Source organism: Musa acuminata, chromosome BXJ2-8 (assembly GCF_036884655.1).
Source record: "Musa acuminata AAA Group cultivar baxijiao chromosome BXJ2-8, Cavendish_Baxijiao_AAA, whole genome shotgun sequence".
Classification (NCBI taxonomy): domain Eukaryota; kingdom Viridiplantae; phylum Streptophyta; class Magnoliopsida; order Zingiberales; family Musaceae; genus Musa; species Musa acuminata.
In genome coordinates this window covers 13801313-13822938 of record NC_088345.1, presented here as the reverse complement: position 1 = coordinate 13822938, position 21626 = coordinate 13801313, and positions in this window count along the sequence as shown.

Here is a 21626-nt window from a genome sequence, read left to right as displayed (position 1 = left end):
TGTTCGTCGGAAGCTTGCCAGAAGAAGCGATTGGGGCACCGAAGCAAGTTGCAGTATTAATATCTTAAATATCATAGTTAGCATGTAGATTAAGTTATGAATGAGAGGTGATCCCATTAACTTAATCTGGGGGCAATTGGGCCCTTGATAGACCCAAATTGGGCCGAATGGATCAGCTTATTAGGAACCAGAATTCCTGGCCGGCGATGGCACCGCCCAGGAGCTTAGTCTCCCAAGAATGCCACGTAGTGGTACCGCCCCTGTCAGGCATGGTACTGCCTGAGCTCGGTCTTCGAGCAATGCCAGGTGGTAGTACTGTTAGGATCGGAGCGGCACTAAGAGGGGGGGGGGGGTGAATTAGTGTAGCGATAAAGTGCGATAAACTTTTGACGATTTAAATACTTTCGGAAACTTTGTATGATAAAAGGGACGTTTTCGTTTAAAACCATTTCGATTGTGTTTTAACTTGAAGGGATAAGTAAGACGGAGATAAAGAAGTAGAGCATTAAAGTGCAAATGGTTTGCAGTAATATAAATGACAATAAGTAAATGCAAACCAGAGATCACGCCGATTTTATAGTGGTTCGGTCAAATGACCTATATCCACTTGCAAGGCCCCTCTTCGATGAGGCTCCCACCTTCCACTAGCAAATCTCTTGAAGGGGAAGGGTAAATACCCATCTTACAACTTTTTACAAGCGGTTCACTCTCTTACAGATTTTCAGCAAGAAAGAATGAGGTGAACACTAGCAAATTGAAAACAAGACTAGCAAAGACTTTTCTAAGACCTTTCTCTCAATCAATTGCTTCTCAAAAAGTTGTAATCTCAGTTGAGATTTGAGGGGTATTTATAGGTCTCAAGAGTATTCAAATTTGGGCTCTAAAATTTGAATTCTCTTTGGGTTCCCGATGCTGGCGGTGCCACCGCCTGTCAGTGTCAGACATTGACAGTGGACTGGCGGTGCCACCGCCCAGCCCAGGCGGTGCCACCGCTTGGCTCTCGGGTGCTGGGCAGTGCAACCGCCCAGTCTGACGATGCCACCGCCAGACCCTTCGGTTCACTTGTTGGGCTTCAAATTTAGCCCAAACTAAGTCTAATTTTGGGCCTAATTGGCCCCTAACCAGGATATAGGATTATCTCTTAATCCTAATCCTAATTACAAGTGAACAACATAACAAAAAAATATCCTAAACAAGTTTTCAACCGTGAACGTCGAGTCTTGTTCCGGCGAGCTTTCCGACAAACTTCTTCCGACGGACTCCCAGCAAGCTCCCGAACTTGTGATGACTTTAACGAGTAGCCGAGCCTTCTCGGTGATCTCCGTGAACCTCCGACGATCTCTTCGGCGAACTTCCGAAAATTCCGACAGGTTCCCGATTTCTTCTCGGTTGGTTCCGGCAGCATCTCCGACGATTCTTCGGACTCTTAAACGTCCATCGAACTTGACTCCGGTATTCTTGGTTTGTATTTTCTGGTTATTGTTGTTAATCCTACATACTTAACTCAATAATATGGATTAGATCAATTAACCCATCAATTGATTTTATCATCAAAATCTGAGATTCAACAATCTCCCCCTTTTTGATGATGGCAATCAATTGATGACGGAGTTAAACATAACTCCCCCTATCTATATGCCATATTATGAGAAGATAAAAACACTTGAATTCCATCTCATTGAATTCAAGCATAAACCGATAAGTTCTAACCGTAGAACTTATCGTTATTCTCATTAAGCATAAGTAAATGCGAAACTTCGATGAAAATCATTTTCAAGTCGAATGATAAGAGACAATTTTTACTACGACAGGAGATAAAATTTTTCAACATGAATTTCATGATATACATGTTAGACATGCTTTCAATATAATCAATCAATCTTGCGATATTCTCAAAGATTTTGCAAAGCATATAAGACATTCATATCACACAAGCTTTTGCAATTCATATAAGTCATGCTATTAAAATGGTACAAGTCATCACTTTTCTCCCCCTTTGTCATCAACAAAAAAGGAATGAGACTTGAAGCACATAATTTATGATTATAACATCAGGAATTCAACATTGATCATAAAAATTTTATCATTCAAAATTAAGTATGCTAAAATATTTACGCAGAGTTCAAAGGAAAATTCAGCATTCATCCATTTTATCAAATCTCTTCTTTCTATAAATAACAAAAATTGTAGATGTACAAGGAAGAGATAGTGATAAAAAAATTTCAAGTAGTAACTCCAATAAGTCAAGATCATAATTCGAATACAAATCCATTCAAATTCAATTCGTCAACTTGAAACTCATAATCAAGCCATCAAAATCAATTTCGAGATTCATAAAATATCATAAAATCAGATGGGAGCGGTGTTTGACTCAAGATAGGATAAGATAATTTAACATGTCATTTAGAATCGAAAGAGAAGGATCAGATTCACCGAGGAACGGAGTGTTAGGATCAAGAGCACTAAGAGGGGGGGGGGTGAATTAGTGCAGCGGAAATCTTATAATAATTTAAAAGCCAAAAGCTGCGTTCGTTCAAAAACTATTATGATGCAAAAGCAAATTCTCAGTTTGTATCTAAGTGCAGTTTGCGTCTAAGCGCAGATTGCGTTTAAGCGCAGTTTTGCGTCTAAGCGCAGTTTTGCGTCTAAGCGCAGTTTTGCGTCTAAACTCAGATTTACGTCTAAATGCAGATTTACGTCTAAACGCAGATTTACGTCTAAACGCAGTTTTACGTCTAAACGTAGATTTACGTCTAAACGCAGTTTTACGTCTAAACGCAGATTTACGTCTAAACTTTGAAACTCGTTTGTATACTCGCAGAAGGCAGTATGCAGTTGAAAACGTGAACTGAAATCTGATGATTGAGCGAGGAAAGCCGATTTATGTCTGAATGCAGTTTTACGTCTAAATGTTGAAACTCATTCGTAAAATCGTAGAGGACAGATTGCAGTTATTAATAGGATTAAAATGTAAGCGTAAACTGCAAGGAAGCTCGTTCGTAAAAGCGCGGAAAACAGTTCTGCAGAATCAAACGTAAACGTAAACTGTAATGTATGAAAATACGAAGTTTACGTCTGAATGCAGATTTGGAAGAACAGCTCTTAGAACTTGTTCGTGAAAGCGCAGAGAGCAGTAGTGATGAGGGAGGTTTGCAGTAATGATAAAGTGCTCGAAATTAAACGCAAACCAGAGATTTAGAGTGGTTCGGTCAGCCTTGACCTACTCCACTTTTGGCTTCCTCCACCGATGAGGTTGCCGACGTCAACTAGGTACCTTCCTTCAATGGGCGAAGGCCAAACTTCCCTCTTACAGTTTCTCTCCTTTTGGCAGGCTTAGGAGACAACCTTTACAGACCTTTCTCTCCTCACTTTACAATTGAAAACTTGAAGAACAGAAGGAGGAGACTTAAAGGCTTTACAACACTTTTGAGCTCTTTAGAATCACAGAAAAGATCACAATTTTGGTATAGGTCTGTATCTTTTCAGTGCTGAATGGGTGGGGTATTTATAGGCCCCAACCCAATTCAAAATTCGAGCTCAAAACGATCAAATCGATCAAATCCCAGAATTCTGGGATCAGGCGGTTGCACCTCTCGACTGGAGAGGTGGCACCGCCTGGCAGAGCTCGAAGACTGAGCTTGGTGGTTGCATCACCTGGCAGAGCTCGAAATCTGAGCTCGGTGGTTGCATCACTTGGCAGAGCTCCAAACTGAGCTCAAGCTGATGCACCATTCTGCCAGAGCTCGAAGACTGAGCTTGGTGAATGCATCACCTGGCAAAGCTCGAGACTGAGCTCAGGCTGATGCACCACTCTGCCAGAGCTCGAAGACTGAGCTCGGTGGTTGCATCGCCTGGCAGAGCTCGGAACTTGAGCTCTGGCGGTGCAACCTCTTGGCTGGGGCGGTTGCACCTCCCAGCCCTGCAGCCCTGGCGGTTGCACCTCCTGGCTGGGGCGGTTGCACCTCCCAACCCCACAGCCCAGGCGGTTGCACCTCCTGGCTGGGGCGGTTGCACCTCCCAACCCCACAGCCCAGGCGGTTGCACCTCCTGGCTGGGGCGGTTGCACCTCCTGGTGCAATCAGGGTCCGAATGGTTCACTCCATTCGACCCACTTTGAATCTTTTCAGGGGCCCAATTGCCCCAAGATTAAGCTAATGGGATCACTTCCCATTTTCCTGCTTAATCATCATGCTAACTACGATTAACTCTAAGACAACTTCTGCAGCTTTGCACCGATGCGTCAATCGCTTCTTCCGGCGAGTTTCCTGCCAACTTCCGTCGATCAACCGATAACCCTCGGTGATCCTTCTGCGGACATCCGGCATACTCCTGGACTTTGCGACGATCCACTTGGCGAGTTCCGACGAGCTTCGCTTGGCAAGCTTCTGGACTTCTCGGATCTGTTCTCTCTGAACCTCCGACGACCGTCCGAACTTCCGTCGAACTCTCGAACTCCCAACGTGATCATGATCTTGACTCCGGCGCAACTCCTGCTGCTTGTCTTACTCTCATCGTAGTTAATCCTGCACACTTATCTCAACACATAGATTAGATAACAAATGACAATTGACTTCATCATCAAAATCCGAGATTCAACAATCTCCCCCTTTTTGATGATGACAATCAATTGATAAAGGAGTTGTCCTTAACTCCCCCTATCTATATGCCATAGTTGAGATAAGTCAACCTTGAATTCAAGACCTAAGAATTCAAGTGACGTATTGATAAGTTAGATCAGTTAAACTTATCAATGCTCCCATCATGATGCCTATCATGATGTATCTCTTCACGAATTATGTCAAGGCATGACATACATCATCAAGTTTGTATGATAGTGTTTGTAACTATTCATCATGTAATCATATAAAGCAACGAAGGACTTTTTACATGATGCTCACATTTGAGATTTTCTAGCAAGTTTGCATTTTCTATAGAATATCAAATCAAGATATGATGCAAACTATAGCACATGTTCACATATCTCTTGGTGATGCAAGGATGGCATAACATTGTTTATAGCATCACTCAAGTATTTGCAACTATGACATAGATATGATTATGGCAGTTCAGCTATGACATAGTGTTTATCAATTCATATGTTTATCAATTCATATGTTTCTCCCCCTTTGTCATCAACAAAAAGCATGATAGCATTATCAAGCATATAAAGAAAGTCATGACACATATATCTCCCTTTTTTTGCTTGACGGAGGAAAGTCATTTTCCAAAGAGTTTTCATAAGAGTGTACGGGAACATCCCATTTTTAGCATACAACCCGAAAAATGAACTTCTTACATGCATTTGGTTAAAAATATTTGTCACATAATTTGCAACATGTTATTTGATCAAGCGTTGTCAAGGCATGTAATAGTAATAGCATCCGAAAAATAATTTTGATGTAGTAACACAATTATTTCAAGTGCAGCATTATATCATATTGCATAGCAGGATTTTTATTTCAGCAAGTGTAGCATTGCATCACATGGTAAGATATCAGCTCGTATGATGCAAATTTTTGTTTGATACATGGCATGATAGCAATCATATTAGCAATAGCAACCATATCAATGTCATACTGCTGACTTATCAACTTACATTGGTATGTTGCTTCATATTTTCAAGGCATAGGCTTTTAAACCTTTTTTAGTTTCAGTGCAAAAACCGAGATAAACAACAAGAGATGTTTGCAAATATGCTTACACAGACAAAGATAACCATATCAGGGTAATATATGTACAGCATATCAGGTAACCATAAAGACAAAGTCCTTCATGAATAACATAAGGAGTTTACAACCTGTCATATTAAAAACATCAGATGTTTATACAAGCTCATTCATGAGGTGGAAGATTAAAGTGCCTAAGTAAAGAGTCAAATTGTCGATGGATTTGTTGTAGCTCGGTTAGGATTTGATCTTGTCGAAGTTCAAGCCGTTTTTGTCGTTGCTCAAATCGGTCCATCCGAATCCCGATATCTTCGATGGATGATGTGTGAGTTTGCTCAACCGGATGTGTTTCCTCAAAGGGACAGATTGGAGGAGAGTGGGTACTCCTAAAGACTGGGGTTTCCGGCTCTGGTTCAGGTTCAGGTTCAGGGGGATTAGTTCTTCTAGGCATTCTAACCCAGTTACCGTTTCTATAGTGACATCTTAGTCGGTGAAGTAGATTTTTGTTTATTATGCTGTATCTATCTGATTTCATTACTTCTTCTTCTAGTGGTATTTGAATGTCGTAAGCTTTCATTATTCTAGTAATAATTCCACCATATGGGAGCATCATATCTTTCGTAGATAATTCCAACATGTTTTGTTGGATCAGATAGCCAAGACAAATGTCACGTTCTTTCATAATTAGGTACATAATTCCTAATTCCAATTGACTCACTTCATCATGATGATATTGCTTAGGAAGAATTATACTAGTCATGATATGATGAAGTATCTTAGTGTTAAAGGGCATTAGATGTTCACAACTTTTAGGAATAGATTCTACGTTAGGATTGGCAAGGATTGTTCCTAAGGCTTCAACGTAGGATGTTTCAATAGTTTCTTCATCCCATGTTCCTTTAAAGTAAAGTCCTATGCTTTTCATGGGAATACCTATTATATCACAAATGAATCTATCAGTGATTGAAATGTGTTGTCCTAAGAGATAGGTTGATATCCTTTCTTCATCATCTTTTTGCATGTTGTTATAAAACAATCTAACTAGTCTAGGATAAATGGGTTCGTTGATCTGCAAAATGGGAAGAAGATTAAGGTTTGCAAACCAATGGATAGTCTCTACATCTCTTAGTTCATTCAGATCTACGTATTTTCCCTTATTGATGCTTCTTAGTTCGAAGGAGAGAAATTTTTCAGCATGGTTTTTGGAATCAAAAAGAGTGAGATCAAACTCTTCTACTACTCTCCTCTTTCCCTTGTCCCTTGAGGATCTTCTAGATCCCATTACTACTGCTGTTTTAAAGGGATGATGATGAGCTAAAGTAAATGAAGAACAAAACAGAATTTAAGAGCTTCTTAGAGAGTACCTTTGTGAAATCTTCAAGAGAAGGAAGGATTCTTGATGTTTTGCTCCGAAATAAGAGGTATTTGGAAGGCTTAGAGGAGTGAAATGGGAATGGAGGAGACTTGGAAGAGTAGAGGAGGAAATGGGGGTGAGTTGGGGTCGGTTCCTCAGCCGGCCCTAGCGTGATTTTAAGGGGCAGAGCTGCTGGCGGTTGCACCTCTGGCTGGAGCGGTGCAACCTCTGGCAACCCGTGATGGCTGGAGGTGCAACCGCCAGTTGGAGAGGTGCCACCGCCTACAGCAGGTGAGTACTTAGGATGATTTGATTTGGGAGAATTTGCCTTGAGGAGAGTTTCAGAGCAATTGATGTTTGTTACATGATTTCGTATGAGTTTTTATTTAAGGAAGAAGCTCTTTGTAAGATAGATCTTTTAACGTGCATACGAATGTTTGTTTGGTGTCCCTTTTAAGATCATGACATGTTTAGTTTCTACAAGAATTAATTCGTAGATGAACAGGTTTTGAAGATCAGGGGGGTATGTGAATTTGGATATCATAAGTTTCTAATTGTATCGTATTTGTGATTTCATAGCTTCCACTTGTTACTTAAGCGTTGCGAGTTCCTTTTTGATTCTTGGTTTATGATCATTGAGAGTTAAGGAGCAGAACATTATTTCTTGCTCCGGCCTAGACTTTTAATTGTTTTTATAGGAACGGATGATCTTTAGGAACCCATTTGCTTTTGGGTGCCTTATAAACAGATCTATATTTTCTATCATGTTGCATAGAGTTTATCATGGTTCCTTTAGGAACCCAAATCAATTTGTTTGGACTTATTTTCTTGAATGGACAACAATGTGTCTTGTGTCCAGATTTGCAACAAAAGTTGCACTTGGTTTGGTGTTGAACGTGTAAGATGGGGCCTTTTACAAAGGTAGTTGGATTTAGGTGAGGACTCCTCACAAATCCAATCCCACTTCTTTTGGGAGCATGACCCTTGTTTGTAAGGATCATGTTTAATGACTTGCTACCAACCTCGAATTTCTTCAAGGTGTCCTTAAGCAGCAAGTTTTCTTTTTGTATAGTTTCTAAATCATGACATTTGATACATGAATTTAAACTATCATGATGTTCGACTTTTAACTTATCAAACTCACAAGTAAGATTATCATGTAGCTTTTTTAGCAACTTGTATTTCTTATTTATAACTTTGCATTCATCAAATAAATCATGGAAGGCATTTAGTAATTCATCGAAAGATAAATCAGCATCTAATAAATCCGTTACCTCCTCTTCGATGGCCATAAAGGCGTAATGAGCAACTTGCTCGGTGTTGGATTCTTCTTCCTCAGATGCGCTCGAATCATCCCATGTTGCTTGGAGCGCCTTCTTCTTTGTTGTTCTTTTCTTGACTTGGGGACAATCACTTTTGTAATGTCCCGGCTTTTTACATTCATAGCAGATCACTTGGTCCTTCTTAGGTTCAAGTTTATTTTTCACATCGTTTTTAAACTTGTTTCTTTTGAAGAATTTTTTAAACTTTCTTGTCAAAAGTGCCAAGTCATCATCACAGTCCTCATCACTTGAGTTTTCTCTCAAGTGGCATTCAGAAGTTTTAAGTGTCATATCCTTCCTGTTCTTTGGAAGGATGTCTTCTTGCTCTTCATGAGCTTTGCAAGTCATTTCGTAGGTCATTAATGACCCGATTAGTTCTTCAAGAGGGAAATTTCGCAGATCTTTTGCCTCTTGAATGGCGGTGACTTTAGGATCCCAACTCTTAGGAAGGGATCTTAGTATCTTATTAACAAGCTCAAAATCCGAAAAGCTCTTTCCGAGACCTTTTAAACCGTTGACGACATCCGTGAAACGGGTAAACATGTCGCCAATGGTTTCACTCGGTTTCATTCGAAAAAGTTCAAAAGAATGCAGCAACAGATTGATTTTTGACTCTTTCACTCTACTTGTGCCCTCGTGGGTCACTTCAAGTGTGTGCCAAATATCAAAAGCAGTTTCGCAAGTTGAAACACGATTAAATTCATTTTTATCTAGTGCGTAAAATAAGGCATTCATAGCCTTTGCATTAAGAGCGAAAGCCTTCTTCTCCAAATCGTTCCAATCGATCATTGGAAGAGAAGATTTTGAAAATCCATTTTCAACAAGGTTCCATAGTTCAAAATCCATAGAAATAAGAAAGATCCTCATTCGGGTCTTCCAGTAAGTGTAGTCCATTCCACTGAACATGGGTGGACGTGTAATCGAATGCCCCTCTTGGTTTCCGGCGTATGCCATCTCTCTTGGGTTTTAATCCTTTAGAGAGTTAACCTTGCTCTGATACCAATTGTTAGGATCAAGAGCACTAAGAGGGGGGGGGGTGAATTAGTGCAGCGGAAATCTTATAATAATTTAAAAGCCAAAAGCTGCGTTCGTTCAAAAACTATTATGATGCAAAAGCAAATTCTCAGTTTGTATCTAAGTGCAGTTTGCGTCTAAGCGCAGATTGCGTTTAAGCGCAGTTTTGCGTCTAAGCGCAGTTTTGCGTCTAAGCGCAGTTTTGCGTCTAAACTCAGATTTACGTCTAAATGCAGATTTACGTCTAAACGCAGATTTACGTCTAAACGCAGTTTTACGTCTAAACGCAGATTTACGTCTAAACGCAGTTTTACGTCTAAACGCAGATTTACGTCTAAACGCAGTTTTACGTCTAAACGCAGTTTTACGTCTAAACGCAGATTTACGTCTAAACTTTGAAACTCGTTTGTATACTCGCAGAAGGCAGTATGCAGTTGAAAACGTGAACTGAAATCTGATGATTGAGCGAGGAAAGCCGATTTACGTCTGAATGCAGTTTTACGTCTAAATGTTGAAACTCATTCGTAAAATCGTAGAGGACAGATTGCAGTTATTAATAGGATTAAAATGTAAGCGTAAACTGCAAGGAAGCTCGTTCGTAAAAGCGCGGAAAACAGTTCTGCAGAATCAAACGTAAACGTAAACTGTAATGTATGAAAATACGAAGTTACGTCTGAATGCAGATTTGGAAGAACAGCTCTTAGAACTTGTTCGTGAAAGCGCAGAGAGCAGTAGTGATGAGGGAGGTTTGCAGTAATGATAAAGTGCTCGAAATTAAACGCAAACCAGAGATTTAGAGTGGTTCGGTCAGCCTTGACCTACTCCACTTTTGGCTTCCTCCACCGATGAGGTTGCCGACGTCAACTAGGTGCCTTCCTTCAATGGGCGAAGGCCAAACTTCCCTCTTACAGTTTCTCTCCTTTTGGCAGGCTTAGGAGACAACCTTTACAGACCTTTCTCTCCTCACTTTACAATTGAAAACTTGAAGAACAGAAGGAGGAGACTTAAAGGCTTTACAACACTTTTGAGCTCTTTAGAATCACAGAAAAGATCACGATTTTGGTATAGGTCTGTATCTTTTCAGTGCTGAATGGGTGGGGTATTTATAGGCCCCAACCCAATTCAAAATTCGAGCTCAAAACGATCAAATCGATCAAATCCCAGAATTCTGGGATCAGGCGGTTGCACCTCTCGACTGGAGAGGTGGCACCGCCTGGCAGAGCTCGAAGACTGAGCTCTGCCGATTGCTTCTCTCTGCCAGAGCTCGAAGACTGAGCTCGATGGTTGCATCACCTGGCAGAGCTCGAAGACTGAGCTTGGTGGTTGCATCACCTGGCAGAGCTCGAAATCTGAGCTCGGTGGTTGCATCACTTGGCAGAGCTCCAAACTGAGCTCAAGCTGATGCACCATTCTGCCAGAGCTCGAAGACTGAGCTTGGTGAATGCATCACCTGGCAAAGCTCGAGACTGAGCTCAGGCTGATGCACCACTCTGCCAGAGCTCGAAGACTGAGCTCGGTGGTTGCATCGCCTGGCAGAGCTCGGAACTTGAGCTCTGGCGGTGCAACCTCTTGGCTGGGGCGGTTGCACCTCCCAGCCCTGCAGCCCTGGCGGTTGCACCTCCTGGCTGGGGCGGTTGCACCTCCCAACCCCACAGCCCAGGCGGTTGCACCTCCTGGCTGGGGCGGTTGCACCTCCCAACCCCACAGCCCAGGCGGTTGCACCTCCTGGCTGGGGCGGTTGCACCTCCTGGTGCAATCAGGGTCCGAATGGTTCACTCCATTCGACCCACTTTGAATCTTTTCAGGGGCCCAATTGCCCCAAGATTAAGCTAATGGGATCACTTCCCATTTTCCTGCTTAATCATCATGCTAACTACGATTAACTCTAAGACAACTTCTGCAGCTTTGCACCGATGCGTCAATCGCTTCTTCCGGCGAGTTTCCTGCCAACTTCCGTCGATCAACCGATAACCCTCGGTGATCCTTCTGCGGACATCCGGCATACTCCTGGACTTTGCGACGATCCACTTGGCGAGTTCCGACGAGCTTCGCTTGGCAAGCTTCTGGACTTCTCGGATCTGTTCTCTCTGAACCTCCGACGACCGTCCGAACTTCCGTCGAACTCTCGAACTCCCAACGTGATCATGATCTTGACTCCGGCGCAACTCCTGCTGCTTGTCTTACTCTCATCGTAGTTAATCCTGCACACTTATCTCAACACATAGATTAGATAACAAATGACAATTGACTTCATCATCAAAATCCGAGATTCAACACGGAGAAAGGATGAAAAACTTTATGAAAAATCCATTCAAACAAGTTTATTCTTAGGGACAATTTAATATACCTAATTCCCTTCTAATGAATTTTAATTGGTCTTCATTCAAAGCTTTTGTAAATATATCTGTTAATTGATGCTTTGTGTCAATGAATTCTAGAACAATATCATTGTTAAGGACAAGATCGCGTATAAAATGATGCCTAACGTCGATGTGCTTAGTTCTAGAGTGCTGAATTGGATTTTTAGTAAGACATATGGCACTAGTATTATCACATTTTATGGGAATGTTTTTAAAGTGAATTCCATAGTCTTCTAATGTATTTTTCATCCAAACAACTTGTGCACAGCATGCACTTACAGCAATGTATTCGGCTTCCGCCGTAGATAGTGCAACTGAATTTTGTTTCTTGGAAGTCCAAGAAATAAGTGCATGTCCTAAAAATTGGCATGTTCCGGATGTACTTTTTCTATCTATCCTGCATCCGCCAAAATCGGCATCTGTATAAGCTATTAAATCGAATTTTTCAGATTTTGGATACCACAATCCTAGATTTGGAGTTCCTTTAAGATACCTAAATATTCTTTTAACACTTTTAAGATGAGATAATTTAGGATTTGATTGAAACCTAGCGCAAAGTCCTACACTAAACATAATATCTGGTCTAGTCGTAGTGAGGTAGAGTAGACTACCTATCATTCCCCTATATGTTTTTTGATCGAAATTTTCACTATTTTCATCCATATCTAACTTAGTCGTAGTACTCATACGGGTGTTTATTGCTTTTGAATTATCCATGTTAAATCGTTTTAATAATTCTAATGTATATTTACATTGGTTAAGAAATATACCATCCCTAAGTTATTTGATTTGTAATCCTAAAAAGAAAGTTAATTCACCCATTAAACTCATTTCAAATTCATGACTCATACATTTGGCAAATGATTCACATAGTGATTCATCCGAAGAGCCAAAAATAATATCGTCAACATAAATTTACACAATAAAAAAATTATTTTTAAAATGTTTAATAAACAATGTAGTATCAACCTTGCCTTTGGTAAAATTATTTAAAATAAAAAGGAACTAAGTCTTTCATACCAAACTCTAGGAGCTTGTTTCAAGCCATAGAGAGCCTTAGTCAATTTGAATACATGATTAGGAAGAAGAGAATTTTCAAATCCGGGAGGTTGTTCGACATATACTTCTTCGGAAATAAAACTATTCAAGAAGGCACTTTTGACATCCATTTGAAATAGTTTAAAATTATTACTACTAGCATAGGCAAGGAGCATCCTTATGGCTTCTAATCGAGCCATGGGAGCGAAGGTTTCTTCGTAATCGATACCTTCTTCTTGGTTGAAACCTTTGGCCACTAATCTAGCCTTATTTCTAACCACGATACCATTTTCGTCTTGCTTGTTTCTAAAGACCCATTTAGTATCAATGACTAAATGGTCACTAGGTCTAAGAATAAGCTTCCATACCTTATTCCTCTCAAATTGATTCAATTCCTCTTGCATTGCAATAACCAAAAATCATCTTTTATGGCCTCGTCAATGCATTTAGGTTCGATTTGAGAAAGGAAGGTGACGTTAGCACAAAAATTCTTGAAAGAGGACCGAGTTTGAACCCCTTTTGATGTATCTCCTATAATTAGCTCCTTTGGATGAGTATCTATATACTTCCATTCCTTGGGTAAGGAAATTTCGGAAGAAGGTGCATCCAAGTTGCTATTTTGAGGAGGGGGTTTATTTAAATTCAAATTATCAAAACCAAGATCATCATCAAAATTATTTTTCTTTAAATTAGAAATTTTATTAAAAACTACATGAATAGACTCTTCTATTACTAAGGTTCTTTTGTTAAAAACCCGAAAAGCCTTAGAAACGGAAGAGTAACCAAGAAAGATGCCTTCATCGGATTTAGCATCAAATTTTCCTAAGGCATCCCTTTCATTCAAAATAAAGCATTTACAACCGAAAACTTTAAAATAGGAAATATTTGGTTTTTTGTTATTCCATAATTCATAGGGAGTTTTTGATAGGGATGGTCTTATTAGGACCCTATTCATGATGTAACAAGCCGTATTTATGGCTTCGGCCCAAAAATACTTGGGTAGACTATGTTCATTTAACATCGTTCTTGCCATTTCTTGTAGGTTTCTATTTTTTCTTTCAACTACTCCATTTTGTTGGGGATTCCTCGGAGTGGAGAAGTTGTGATTGTATCCATTAGCTTCACAAAAATTTTGAAAGTCACGGTTTTGAAATTCGCCACCGTGATCACTCCGAATTGATGAAATCATGAAACCTTTTTCGTTTTGAGTGAGTTTACAAAATTTAGAGAAATACTTGAAGAAATCACTTTTGTGGGCTAAGAAATAGGTCTAAGTGTATCTAGTATAGTCATCCACAATTACAAACGCATATTTGCTTTCTCCTAGACTTGTCGTGTTAATTGGTCCAAATAAGTCCAAATGAATCAATTTTAATGGTCTAGTGGTGCTAATTTGAGTTTTTGATTTGAAACTATTTTTTATTTGTTTACCTAGTTGACATGCATCGCATACTTTGTCCTTAATAAACTTTATATTTGGAATTCCTCGCACTAATTCTCTAGATGAGATCTTAGATATTAGTTTCATGCTTGCATGGCCTAGTCTCCGATGCCAAAGCCAAGCATCATCATTTAAAGCGGAGAAGCACATTTCATTACTTAGTTCATCAAGGTTGATGGTGTAGACATTATTTTATTTTAATGCAATCATAGTTATGTTATGGTTTGGTTTTTCAATAATACACACATTTGATTCAAATCTAATGATATAACCTTTATCGCATAATTGACTAACACTCGAGAGATTATGTTTCAATCCATCAACTAGTAAGACATCATCAATAGAAAATTTTAATTTGTTACCTATGGTTCTCTTGCAAATGATTTTGCCTTGGTTGTTGTCTCCGAAGGTGACGTACCATTCTTCTTTGCTAGTGAGCATAGAGAAATGAGATGGATCTCCAGTCATATGTCTTGAGCATCCACTATCTAGATACCATCTCTTACTCCTAGCTTGTAATGGTGTATGTTTCTACAAGAAGGGATTATTTTTAGGTACCCATTTTCTTTTGGGTGCCTTAAAAACTGATTTAACTTGTTCATCATATTGCATAGAATTGATCATGGTTCCTTTAGGAACCCAATTTAGTTTGTTCGGACTAATTTTCTTGAATGGACATTTATAAGTTTTATATCCATATTTGCAACAAAAGTTGCAATTGCTTTGGTGCCGAACATGTAAGATGGGGCCTTTAATGAAGGTGGTTGGATTTTGGTAAGGACTTCTCACAAATCCGATTCCACTTCTTTTAGGAACGTGACCCTTATTTATAAGGATCATGTTCAAAGATTTGCTACCAACCTCGAATTTCTTCAAGGTGTCCTTAAGCAGCAAGTTCTCCTTTTGGAGAGATTCTAGATCATGGCATTTTATACATGGAGCTAAACTATCATGATATTCAGTTTTTAATTTATCGATATCACAAGTGAGACTATCATGCTCCTTTTTTAGCAATTTATATTTTATACTAATTATCTTACATTCATCAAATAACTCATGGAAAGCATTTAATAATTCATGATAAGGTAAATCTGCATCAATTAAATCGGTTACCTCTTCTCCGATGGCTATTAGGGCGTAATGAGCAACTTGCTCGGTGTTGGACTCCTCTTCTTCGGACGCGCTTGAATCATCCCACGTTGCCTTGAGCACCTTCTTCTTTGATGTTCTCTTTTTGGCTTGAGGACAATCGTTCTTGTAGTGTCCCAGTTTTTTGCACTCATAGCAAATCACTTGGTCCTTCTTGTGTTCGAATTTATTTTTTGTATTATTTTTAAATTTGTTCTTTCTTAAATATTTTTTAAATTTTTGAGTCAAAAGTGCAATGTCATTGTCACTGTCCTCATCACTTGATGTTCCTTTCAAGTGGTCTTCTTGTGATGTGGGTGTCATATCCTTTCTATTCTTTGGAATGGATTCTCGAGCTCATCATGAGCTTGACATGTCATTTCGTAGGTCATTAGAGACCCAATAAGTTCTTCAAGAGGGAATGTTTTAAGGTCTTTAGCCTCTTGAATTGCTGTAACTTTTGGATCCCAACTTTTAGGGAGGGATCTTAAGATTTTAGTTACTAGTTCAAAGTTAGTAAAATCTTTACCAAGAGCTTTGAGTTCATTGATGACATCCGTGAACCGGGTGTACATGTCTCCGATGGACTCACTTGGTTTCATTCGGAAAAGTTCGTAAGAGTGCACAAGGATGTTGATTTTGGACTCTTTCACTCAGCTAGTGCCTTCATGAGTGACCTCAAGAGTTCTCCAAATATCAAAAGCCGAATCACAAATTGAAACACGATTAAATTCATTTTTGTCTAGTGCACAAAACAAGGCATTCATAGCCTTTGCGTTTAAAGCAAAAACCTTCTTCTCCGATTCATTCCATTCGCTCATCGGAAGAGAAGATTTTTGAAATCCATTTTCAACAATAGTCCAAAGCTTGAAATCCATAGAAATGAGGAAGATCCTCATACGAGTCTTCCAATAAGTATAATTCGACCCATTAAACAAGGGTGGACGTGTGATAGAATGATCCTCATGTATGCCGGAGTAAGCCATCTCTCTTGGGTATCAAACCAAATATGAGAGTGAGCCTAGCTCTGATACCAATTGTTATGATCGGAGCGGCACTAAGAGGGGGGGGGGGGGGGGGGGGTGAATTAGTGCAGTGGTAAAGTGCGATAAACTTTTGACGATTTAAACACTTTCAGAAACTTCGTACGATAAAAGCGACGTTTTCGTTTGAAACCATTTCGATTGCGTTTTAACTTGAAGGGATAAGTAAGACGAAGACAAAGAAGTAGAGCATTAAAGTGCAAATGGTTTGCAGTTATATAAATGACAATAAGTAAATGCAAATCAAAGATCACGTCGATTTTATAGTGGTTCGGTCAAATGACCTACATCCACTTGCGAGGCCCCTCTTCGATGAGGCTCCCACCTTCCACTAGCAAATCTCTTGAAGGAGAAGGGTAAATACCCCTCTTACAACTTTTTACAAGCGGTTCACTCTCTTACAGATTTTCAGCAAGAAAGAAGTAGGTGAACACTAGCAAATTGAAAACAAGACTAGCAAAGACTTTTCTAAGACATTTCTCTCAATCAATTGCTTCTCAAAAAGTTATAATCTCAACTGAGATTTGAGAGGTATTTATAGGCCTCAAGAGGATTCAAATTTGGGCTCCAAAATTTGAATTCTCTTTGGGTTCCTGATGCTGGCAGTGCCACCGCCTGTTAGTGTCAGACACTGACAGTGGACTGGCGGTGCCACCGCACAGCCAAGCGGTGCCACCGCCCAGCTCTCGAGTGCTGGGCGGTGCCACCGCCTGACTCTCGGGTGCTGGGCGGTACCACAGCCTAGCCCAAACGGTGCCATCGCCCGGCTCTCAGGTGTTGGGCGGTGCAACCGCCCAATCTGGCGGTGCCACCGCTAGACCCTTCGGTTCACTTGTTGGGCTTCAAATTTAGCCCAAACCAAGTCTAATTTTGGGCCCAATTGGCCCCTAACCAGGATATAGGATTATCTCTTAATCCTAATTCTAATTACAAGTGAACTACATAACAAAAAAACATCCTAAGCAAGTTTTCAACCACGAACGTCGAGTCTTGTTCCTGCGAGCTTTCCGATGAACTTCTTCCGACGGACTCCCAGCAAGCTCCCAAACTTGTGATGACTTTAACGAGTAGCCGAGCCTTCTCAGTGATCTCCGTGAACCTCCGACAATCTGTTCGGCGAACTTCCAAAAATTCCGACAGGTTCCCGATTTCTTCTCGGTTGGTTCTAGCAGCATCTCAGACGATTCTTCGGACTCTTAAACGTCCATCGAACTTGACTCCGGTATTCTTGCTTTATATTTTCTGGTTATCGTAGTTAATCCTGCACACTTAACTCAATAATATGGATTAGATCAATTAACCCATCAATTGATTTTATCATCAAAATCCGAGATTCAACAAGTACCGCCCAGTTATGGTGGTAGTACCGCTAGGACTTCGGAAATCTGAGAGATGACATTTTTTAGCTCCAAATTCGAACCAGTTGGGGCCTATATAAACCGTACCATTTCCTGCATGAAAGGGCACCGAAATCTTGATCTTATTCTGAGAATTTGAAAGCTCAAAAGTGTTGTAAAAGGCCAAAAGTTATTCTCCCTCTTTTCATCTAAGTTTTGATCATTCAACAGAAGAGTAAAAATCTATTAGGGTTGTCTCCTAAGCCCGTCAAAAGGAGGAAAGCTGTAAAAAGGTGGTTGGCCTTCACCTATTGAAAGAAGGCCTCTAGTGGACGTCGGTGACCTTATCAAAGGAGGAAGCAAAAAGTGGATGTAGGTCAAAATTGATCAAAGCACTCTAAATCTCAAATTTGCATATATATTCTGCTCTCTATCTTAACTGTAAACTGCCTCCATTGCTTTTCTTCAACTGTACTTCGCTTATCTTAAGTTGAAGAACTGTTCAAAATGGTTTTTCATCGAAAGTGTTTTTATCGTACGAACGTCGTTTTAAATCATCAAAAGTTTTCCACTGCACTAATTCACCCTCCCCCCTCTTAGTGCTCTTGATCCTAACATTAATGTCATAAATAAAAACCTACTAAGAAGATTAAGATACATTTAGAAATGAGACATGGACTAGATTACCTAGAAAGACTGATCCCCTCCTACCTGATCTAGAACCTAAAACACCAATATTTAGGGGTAATCAATCTCCTCCTACTAGTCCCTTTAAGGCAATACCTCCAGTAGAGTAAGCACCCTCTTCATATACTGATGACATATAGACTCGAATGGATCAATTTGAACAATGTCAAGATTAAATTTTAACTGAATTGTAGCAGATTAATCGATAACTTAATACTTTGTTTAGACATTTTGACTTACCTCCACCTGAATAACTAATGTATGACTTTTTGCTGATGATAAAGGGGGGAGAAGTTAACGGAATCTCTCTGAATGTTGTAATGTTCACTTTGATATTGTGTTCACTTTGATGTTGTGATGTTGTGTTCATTTTGATGATGTTGTGATCTCTTAAATATTAAGAACTTTTGATGTTGTAAGATTTTAATGTTACCATACAATGATGCAATATTGGATTCTTAATATTATAAACTTTTGAATGTTATCATGCAATATAATGATGATATTTCATTCTTTGTAAGGCTACTTTATTATGCATGAAGTGATAAAATCATTCCCTTAATATCTTAATGTATCATGGCATGATTACTTGTAAACGTTTTATCATGCTTGATTTCGTATCAAAATGTTATAATGAGGTATCATGAGCTTAACTTGTTATTTACAATTGATACCATGATGAATTGTCATCTTGCTAGATTCCACATTTGTACCATCTTTCGAAATTTGAAAATAGATACATGGTATCATATTTTGAATTGATGAATCATGATAAGTATCATATTGTTTATGTTGATCAGTTTAAATGAATATAACTTATCAGTTTGATGCTTGAATTCAAAGGCCTTGAATTCAAGAGTAACTTTTCTCAAAAAATGGCATATAGATAGGGGGAGTTAAGGTTAACTCCTTCACCAATTGGTTGTCATCATCAAAAAGGGGAAGATTGTTGAATCTCGGATTTTGATGATAAAATCAATTGATAAATTGTTTGACCTAATCTATGTGTTGAGATAAGTATGCAAGATTAACTACGATAGCGGTAAGGCATAAAGTAGATGATGGGCCGAAGTCAAAAATTCAGACGATGTACCGGAAGTGTGTTGGGAGCTCGCCGAGAGTTCATCTAAAGATAGCCGAGAGTTCATCAGGAGTTCATCGGAAGCATATAGGAAGATCGTCGAGAGCTCATCGGGAGATCGCTGAGAGTTCGTTGGAAGATCGCTGAGAGTTCATCAGGAGTTCGTCGGAAGCTCACACGGAAGACTCGCCAAGAAGTTCGCCGGAGGTTCGCCGAAAGAAAAATCGACATACCTGACTAATTGCTTGCCTTAATCGTAGTTAGAACATTAGTTGAGTTAGGATCGGGAGATAATCTCACTAACTAAATTAGGGGCCAACTTAGCCCTTAACAGGGTTGAATTGAGCCGGATTGAACAGCCTATTCAGCACCTGAAACCACGGCCGACGGTGGCACCACCTAGTGACCTAGTCTCCCAGGTGGTTTGGGCCATGGTATTGCCGGTAGTTAATGCTACCAGCAATGGTACCGCCCCTGTTAGGCGGTGGTACCGCCAGAGCTCGGTCTCCGAGCTCTATCAGGCGATCATACTGCCTAGACTAGGTGGTGGTATCGCTCAGTGTCAAACTGCAAGTGGTAGTACCACCCAATAATGACGGTGGTACCGTTAGTACCCCGAAATCTAAGGATGTGACATTTTTTGGCTCCAATTTTAAAGTCATTGGGGCCTATAAATATCCCGCTCTTTTCTACATGATAGGGCACGAAAGTGTTAACATAATCTTGAATTCTTAGGGTGTTAAAGTGTTGTAAAAGTGCAAGAGTCCTTCTACTCCCTTTTTAATTGTTGAGATCATCCAAGAGAGGTGTGAGGCTTATAAGAGTTATCTTCTAAACCCGTGTAAAGGAGAAAACACTGTAAAGAGTTGGTTGGTCTTTGCCTATTGAAGGAGGACCATTAGTGAATGTCGGTGACCTTGACGAAGGAGAAATCAGAAGTGGATATAGGTCACAACGACCGAACCACTATAAATTCTGGTGTATTCTTTCCTTACTGCAAATTCTCTTTACTGCATTCAACTTTATTACATTGCAAACTAGCTAACCTTTTCTTCTCTACTTATTCAAAGTGAAACAAATAATTTAAGTCGAAACTAATTTTTATCGTGCAAAAGTTTCTCGAATCGATCTAATTTTTCCGCTGCACTAATTCACACCCCCCCCCCCCTCTTAGTGTCGCTTTTGATCCTAACAGGTGGTATCACCCAATGTCAGTGTTGCAAGCGATGGTACTGCCAGGACCTATGAAACTTAAGATGAGACCTTTTTTTGCTCTAATTTTAAAGCCATTTTGGGTCTATAAATACCCTAGCTATTCCTACATGGAGTAGCAAGATTTAAGCATGAAATTGAGTTGAAAAAAAAGGAAAAATGCTTGAGAAAAAAATTATGAAACTCTCTTAGGTTTTAGGATCATTTCTTCCTAGTATTTAGAAGTTTGTCTAAATGGAGAAGTGAGGTCTAAGAAAGAGAGGCTTGTAAGGGTTGTCTCCTAAACCCGTGAAAAGGAGAAAGAGTGTAAAATGATCATTAATCTTCGCCCATTGAAGGAAGATCATTAGTGGATACCGATGGCCTCGACAGAAGAGGAACCAGCATTGGATGTAAGTCACGACGATCGAACCACTATAAAATCTGGTTTACATTTTTTCTTTGCAATTTACATTTATTGCAAACTGCCATACTTTCTTATTACTTTAGCTGCACACTCTTACTAACGTATTTCAAGTTAACATCTTTCCAAAATTAGTTGTAATCGAACGAATATCTTACAGAACCGACGTAATTTTATCCACTGCACTAATTCACCCCCCCCTCTTCTTTGTGTCGACTCGATCCTAATAGTTTCATCGGAAGACTATATTTCATTCAAACGATTACTTAAGCTACTGATGGTTGATGCAAATCTAAATGTGGTTGCTCATGAGCCACCACACATGGGTGCACATGACGATCAACTTATCTTTACCAATGCATATATGTGGGACCTAGCGCTCGCATGCCCTCGAATAAAGGCTTGTCTCAGGATCTCCATCGAACACCCGCGACAACGGCAATAAGTCGCTAACTAACGACATTTTATGGGCGAAGGACAGAGATTGAACCCGATCTATCCGATGTTCCAAAATAGATAATTGTTCATAGAATCAAGTAC